The sequence below is a fragment of the Dromaius novaehollandiae genome, chromosome W (assembly GCF_036370855.1).
Source record: "Dromaius novaehollandiae isolate bDroNov1 chromosome W, bDroNov1.hap1, whole genome shotgun sequence".
NCBI classification, from domain to species: domain Eukaryota; kingdom Metazoa; phylum Chordata; class Aves; order Casuariiformes; family Dromaiidae; genus Dromaius; species Dromaius novaehollandiae.
The window spans coordinates 39,213,041-39,220,911 of NC_088130.1; the positions used below are offsets into that span (position 1 = coordinate 39,213,041).

The 7,871-nt window shown below is 39.7% G+C and overlaps 2 non-coding genes across 2 annotated transcripts; both read right to left on the minus strand.

Annotated features, from left to right (window-relative positions):
• Positions 1-691: 691 nt before the first annotated feature.
• Positions 692-753, minus strand: LOC112992117 (small nucleolar RNA Z39). The gene has a single exon (XR_003261457.1). It is a non-coding gene; the product is annotated as a small nucleolar RNA Z39 (small nucleolar RNA).
• A 996-nt stretch (positions 754-1,749) lies between these two features.
• On the minus strand, positions 1,750-1,812 carry LOC112992122 (small nucleolar RNA Z39). The gene has a single exon (XR_003261459.1). It is a non-coding gene; the product is annotated as a small nucleolar RNA Z39 (small nucleolar RNA).
• Between the last annotated feature and the right edge of the window lie 6,059 nt (positions 1,813-7,871).

Here is a 7,871-nt window from a genome sequence, read left to right on the forward strand (position 1 = left end):
GTGTAGAAGGCTTCAACTCTGCAAGAAAAAGTAGGAGCATTAACAAATTTAAGAACTCTACATTAACTCTGAATCTAGAAAAGCTGTGAGATGTGCTTTAATTATAATTTTGACCTGCTTTGTTTCACTCACTACAAATTTTTGTAGCAAAGGCCTGTACTTCTATGAATGTACACAGCTAAGTGCCCAGCACCAGTACAGGTCTCTCGCTTATTTCACATAACAGAAATAAAAGCTAAGTGGCCAAAAGTATCAGACTGGCAAAGAATTATATAGATAGTTTTTTTTCTGGTTATGAGGTAACAAGCAGCATTATATTCCCTTCCAGGAACTACTTGGGTCATCCCAGCTTCCCAGAAAGATTTGCTACTTCTCAGATTATTTAATTAACAATACCAGTTAATTTAACTGATTCCATTTTTGAAATAAGATATACTGAAGAAGAAATCTTTCAACTGGAAATGGCATGCTTCCAGAGTACAGAACAATGTTTGAAGCTTGCTTCATCTGTAAAGGTCATCAGCATCTAAGCATCAGTTAACATAGCATCAGTTGTGATAAGATAACCTTAAAAACCTTGTTCTAGTACATGCATTTTATATAATAAACAAATGAGTGCCGTATGTAGACATCATGTGTTTTAACATGGTAGAACTTAAGTTCAGGAAATCTTTTCCACAGTTTTAACTGGCACATCAGAAAGTGTTTACAGTGTCACAGTTTCTCATACTGTTTTGTTCACATCATATGTGCCAGATATTCCTATGATTATATACTAGGTATAGCTTTATTTCTTTAAGGAAGGTGGATCTGTTTTTTGTTACAGTAATTATCCAAACCAATACCATTCTACTGCTCACTTGCCCCATTGTAGAACACCAAGAAGTTGCAGACAAGTGTGGCCTTTGGGCAGTCAAGAGTTCACAAATCAATGACAGCTCAGCAGCCACGTGAAACAAATTTCAACCTATTCTCCGAGTTCTAGGCAGCAACTTCAGACCACAAACTCTAAGCAACTGGTCTGGGAAGGCCTGTAAATCAGTGTCACTTGCAGGTGAGGTTTGACTCCTTAGATCTCAGTTTTGATCACAGATTCCACAATGCTAGAGTATATAACAGAGGCAGTTACCCAGTTAGCGGGATTACAACCCATCCTCTTCATTTCTTAAGGAGCTGGTGTCTGACTATAACAAAAGGGGCGACAAATCCACTTCCGAAAAACGCGCACATTACTGCCAGTAGTCGCCATTTGTTTTCAATGGAAAATGGAATATTCTAGAAAAGAAAATAAGTTTTAGCTTTGCAATCAATGTAAGATACTTCATCACCCACTTGATAACAGTGAGATGCCCAGAGCACTAACAGGTAGATTCAAACTGACATACCAAGCATTTATTCTCAAAACAATTTTCCTTCCTCCTAAGAGAAGAGGTGCAGTAATTATATCTTAGGGGAAGTGGGAATCACTTAGGCTGGATGTGATCTCTGGAGCTCAGTTGGTTCACCGTCTCTCCCAGAAAACTCAAAGTAGGGCCAAATGAGACCAGTTTGCTCAGGGCCTTGTCCAGTTAAGTTTAAGTGTCTCTGAGCACAGAGAGCCCACAGTTTCTCTAGGCAGTCTCTTCCAATATTTACTTACCATCATTCTGAAAAGGCTGTTCCTAATATTTGATCAGATTTGCTCATGTTAATTGGGCATGTAAAGCTAGTTTTTAAGCAGCATTTTAAGACAACATACTAAGCACATGGTACATCAGAAAGCGTTTACAGTATCATTGTTTCCCCTCATACTGCAATGCTCATCATCTGTACCACTGGAGCAGAAAGTAGCTGTGACAGGAAGTAAAACCATTTTGCACCACCATTTGCTCAGTAATGGCCATAATAGTGGCATCCAGACAATCCAAAGTCCATCCAGTGCCAGCCACAGAACTGGCCAAACGACAGCCATTACCCAGCTCCTCACAGAAGCATCCAGCTCCCTGGGAGCCTAAGACCCCATTACAGACAACCCCCCCCCCCCCCCAGGGGCCTATCTAGTGACAAGCTCGCCTCAAGCAAACCCGCAGCAGGACAGGCCTCTGTCTCACTCAGGCACCCGGGCGAGCACCGTAGCTAAGCAGCACCCTCACGACCTCTGTGGCAACGGCAAGATTTCCTCCTCCTCCTCCTCCCCCCCGCGCCCAGGAGCAGCTGCCGGGCTCACCCCCGAGCTAGGCCTGCAGCAGGGGACCTGACCGGCGCAGCGCCCTTCAGGGGTGCCCTCCCCGCCGACTCGTCCTCGAAGAGCTGCTACCCGCCCCTCCCCGCGAGCCGTTACCGCCCCCTCCCCCACGCGCAGGCCCCTTCCTCCCCACCACCTTCAGGCCGCGCTGTGGCGGGCCGGGGCCTCCTCCCCGCCTTACCTTTCCGGGCCCGTCCTCATAGTGGCCCCTGCGGATGGCAGACGTGGCAAACCTGCGCACACCTGCAGCCAGCATGATGGCGACGGCGAACCAGGCACACCAACCGTCTCCCCTGCGCGACCTTCCCGAGGAGGCGCCGGCGCCTTATGGGATGCGCGGACGCGGGGCCGGGGCGGAACGGCTGCTGCCGCGCGGCACGATGGGCACTGTAGTTCCGGCCGGGCCGCGAGTCACGCGGTCTGGAGCCGCGGCCGTCCGTTGGGCGGCGGCAGCGCCTCGGGGGCGGCAGCGGCCCGCCGGCCCCGCCCGCCGTTTGCTTGCTCGCCGCTCCGCTCTTGGGCGGGTGGCGAGGTTGCCGGCGGTGCGTGCAGGGGTGAGGAGGTGCCTAACCTGCCCGCTCTGTCACGGTGTTTCCACAGGCAGGCCCTGTTGTTTCAGCGAAGCCTCAGCTCTCGGTTGTGTGATTGAGCCGGGCAGTGTTGCTTGCTAGAAATACGGAAAAAAAGAAAAACCCTCCCGTGTCTCATCCTTATGGAGAGAAAAATGAAAACATGCTGGGAAAAGTTGAGAAGTGAGAAAAAAATACACCAGCAGTAAAAAGCAAATAACAACCTCAACCTCAAGCTAATCTTGCAAATAGTAGAGCTCAACACTTAAAATAGAAACTCTGCTACCTGTTTGTGGGATGGCAAAATGGCAGAGATGCAAGAGTCAAAATCTGTGCTTTATTTATATCTCTATAATACCACAGAAACAGATGTCACAGCTTGGGTTTAACTGATGGCCTTAGTTCTGGTAACTGGTAAGAGGCTAGTGGGTATGAGTGCGACAAACGATACATGCATTATTGCCAGCTTTCATGAGCTCATTCTGGAGTATTTTTATTTAAAAGTTACAGTTCAAAGAAGCTGTGACTATATGAAAAAAAGACACCCTTTGTGTTTGGAAAGAGAATAACAAAACCCCCCACAAGATAATTTCCATCCATTTCCATGTATGCATCTTTTTTTTTTTTACATGCAGTATTTTAAAGCCAAACTATGGATTTTTTTTTAAACAAAAGAGTTTGATGCTACCATCACTGTGTTAAGAGGATGGAATATTTTTTTAATAGCCTTTCTACATAGGTATATACTATTTAGGGAAGGCTAGAAGAACTGCATTTATATGCTCACCAACATACCACTTTTGTGAATGTGGGTTAGCTACCATGAATTTGAGCAGTGAGACATAGCAGTTGCTACTTAGAACATCTACTTTGAAAAATAGGGAAGGAGAGTAGTTAAGGAGCAGTAAGAAGGGATTATTGGTTGTATTGTATAAGGTATTGAGAGGCAAAAATCTATTCAGGAAGAAGAGGTAAAAAATCTACATAAAAAAAGAAATTTTTAAATATTTAAAGGGTATCAAATGAAAATATTCACATAAAAATTAAAGAGAAATGAGGTGCAAAGATTTATTTTTTATGAAGGATTTCGTTTATGAATTACAGAACAAAAGGTAGTATCAGTGAATTTGCAAGACCTCTAGGTGCATTTATGAACACTTCAGAAAACCACTTCAGGTAGTAAGCAGTAGATTTATGCTGAGATGCTTTCCTACACCTGAGTTTTAATGTGTGTTAAGTAAACTGCCAGGAAAATGCATCCATAACTTACTATACTTCCTCTGAGTCTGGACGTTCCCAAAGCTGGAGTGTAGACTGAGTTCAAATGCTGCTTTTGGGGGTGTACTCTGTCCTTGAGCTTCTTCAGATAATGTAATTCTGTCCTACCTTTGTTGAATCGTGCTAGATTCATAATACAATTCAGCTCTATAATTCTAATTGCATGTTTTGTAAAAATAGGAGTTTTCACTAATTCTTTTGGCCCCAAATTCTTTTCTTTTTCCGGTTTTGTTGCCTCTATAGGGATTCTGTGGAAAGCTGTTTGGAAATCAAATTTTGAGCCAGATCATCCTCATCCACATACTCATTTGATTTCTTCACAGAACGTCAGGTGGTTTGTAATGTAGGGCTTCTCATTATAGAAGCAGTATTGACCCCCCCTACCCCGCTGGCTCCTTAGATCATATTTATTCAGCTGTCTGCTTGTTCTGTCCTTATTATAATCTGTACTAAATTGCCCTGTACAGATTTCAATCTCTCAAACCTGTAGTTCCTCTTGGAAACTTCTGTAATAAATGGATATCATACTTGCCACCCACAAGTCCATACCAAGGAAATTTGAAGAAGGAGCTTAGCCAAACTACTAGTAGTTCAGCTATTCATCATTGATTTCTCTTAGGAACTCACTTGTATATGAATATCATTTGGTCCTGGTGATTTGTTAGTGCTTATTTTGTCCATAAGTACACCATAACCTCTTACATAATTACTTAAATTTTCATACAGATCCTGTGCTGCATCTCTTGCAAAAAAAAAAAAAAAAAAAAAAAAAAAAAAAAAAAACGGCATGCAAACCTACCCAGGTTCTTCCACAGTGAATGTTGGTGCAAAGAATCCTTTCCTTGTCCTGAGTGCTTCTCTTATTCCTTCACCAATCAATAGGCAATACAGAACTCTAGCATACCTTTTGTTCCTGTTTTTAAAAAGATTTAGGTGTGATTCCTTTAGCTAGTTGTTTTTGAGATTTTTTTTGTCTAGTTATATTTTTCATTTGATACGTCAGATTTTACAATCTTCATTTTGATATTTTTTAGATAATTTTGGAGGATGCTATTCTGTTTCTACTAACTTTCCTTGCTTTTTAGCCAGGCTGTTAGTTACTAGGATAGATACTAAGTTCCTTCTGGTAGACAGTATTACTCCACCACCGTCATAGTTTACTTGATGTTTTTCCTATGTATTTTGAATCCTAGTACTATAGTATTTTGTTGTTTGACTTCTTTCTGGGAAGTGTGGGATAGACTGAGATGTCATTATTTTCTTTGAGGGCTATATTGAGTATTTCTACACAGAACAGTGTTAGCAGGGCCAAAGGCAGTAGATTGAGTATCCTGACTTCCCAATAATCCAGAAGTCCTCTAGACTGATTCTTACAGTGGCAGAGTTTTGGGCTTTCATTAGCAATAGTAGTTTAATCCTTGAACTGGTGCTTTGCAGTTCTTTTCTATAGAGATCTGTAGGTAGATAAGATAGACATTTTTAGGAGAAGGAATAAAAGGGGGGGGGCAGCTTGTTCTATGGAGTGGAAAGAATTATATCACTGCTTTTTTCTGACTGATGCCCAAAGGCACATTTGCTTAACTCTGTTAAGCTTAGTTAAAAATACCCTAAAAAATATATCCTTGCTAATCAGCTATCAGGACCTTCATCCACCTACCATTTTGCAAGACCTTATATTTGTTTAATAACAAATGAAGAAATTTGTACTAATGCTCACATCTACTTACCTTCAAAATACAAACTTGGAAATGAAATACTTTTATCCTATTAACAGGCTCCACCGATGCTGTCCAATCTGAAGCAGGTGTTTGAGAAAACCACACAGGTAGAGTTTAGAGAAGCAGACTAATTTGCCTTAGATTGAAATTTTGGCAAAGAAATGAAAGATAATATTTTCCATATTATTAAAAATATGATGTACATTAATTATAATGAGGATAATCAGGTAGCTGGCAGATTATTACAGAAAATAGTAAATGCTTCATTGGGTGCATTTGTAAAAAGAGTTAGATGGCTAACTCATAAAAAAACCTGTGGGGCTTGCAAAAGGAATGACTGGGTGAAATTCCCTGGCCTATATTATGCAGGGGATCAGAACAGATTATTATAATGCTACCTTCTGGCTTTTAAATCTATGAATTTTTGAATCTAGGCTTTTAATTCACATCCAGTTTTTTATATCCACAATTCTTTCTTACTTTAAAAAATCCATTACTATAATTGGATAGATTTGCCAGGTTATCATCTTCATCTTTAACATATATATAATTTTTTCGCTTTTGGATATGACTTGGAAATAAATTCTTTCCATTATTGCCTTCTTACTGCTATTCACTTTTCTTCACAAAGAACATTTCTTTTCTTGAACTGTGAGTCAAAAGTATAAGTAAGGAAAAAGGCCAGATAATTAAAGTAGATAATTTTTAATGTCTAATTTTTGTGATCTTTATGAAAGAAAGAGGCATGTAAAGCTTAATGGACATATTAGCAAAAATACACAGGGCCACCAAATGCTATCCATTTCCAAGCTGATCATGCCAATTACTGAAATAATAACAAAACCAAGCTACAGGTCATACTGACTTTTTCAAACCTATTTTATAAGAGAGGGAAACAGGTGTTTTTCAATATTAAAATGATATGTGGTTGAATTCAGATCTACGTACTTAATGAAAGTATTTTTATTAGCATAAACTCCCTAATTTTTTTTAGTAGTGTCATAAAGCGGGGTCTGAGGAGACAAAACGACTATCATGTAAGACACCTTAGGAAAATACTGGTTTCTTCAGAAACTCTCCATTGTATTTTTTGGCAAGATAAAATACTGTAAAGAACAGTTCCAATTAGGAGTCATCTTCCTCTCATCATGAAGCTGGGGTGAATTACTGAAAATTGAAATATTAACCACAAGCTTGAGCAATTGTAAAATGCCAATTAATGAAGCAGAAAGGCTAAAAATAAGCTGTAAGAGACATTACATAATGGATATTAATTACATATTTCTTGCAAAACTGTAGATTAACAGCAGTATCTAAATATGGTAATTTTGCAGAGTCTCATGTTCCACTCTAATTTTGCAATTGTAAAACCATTTCTTTTCATAACAAATTTAGCTTGCCTTATGTATGACGGGTCTATTTTTTTAATAAATTGAGTATTCTGAAATTAAAAAATATATTGCATATATAAAATAGAGAACAGTATTAAAAATAACATGGGAAACATCAGCCAAAAAAGAAGCCATAATATGTGAAGTATCTGTGTTTAATATGATGAATGGTAGAAAGCTTAGAAACCAAAGAAGACAGAGAGTGTTAGTTTAAAAACATTCTTAGTTTAGGAAGTTATTTCCTTTGCTTCCAAAGAGCCCAGATAATGTACTGGAAAGTAAAACAGAACTGTAAAAGGAACTGTCCCATGGAAACAGTTATAGTGCTGTTGTAGACATGGATAGTATAAGGCTGTTTGTGAGATGAGGTTGTTAGGCGAAGTGGTATCTTTCATTATTTTGTTAGGTATAGTTTGTAGTAATAGCCATGGCTTCAGATGTGCAAGCCTTCCTTCAGGTCTGAAATTGATGCAGTAAGTTTGAAAGATAAATACAACCCAAATATAATTGGTGTGAGGCGTAGTTCAAAGGATGCTTTTTTTTTTTATTTGCCAGGAATTTCTGAGTGGATCAGTTCACAGATCCATTTCACTATGTTGCTGCACAGAGATTTGTGCTGGGCTATGGAAAGGTGTGAAACAATTGTAGGAATAAAAAAGTGGAAATGGAGGGGATAAAATTAGTAATTTTC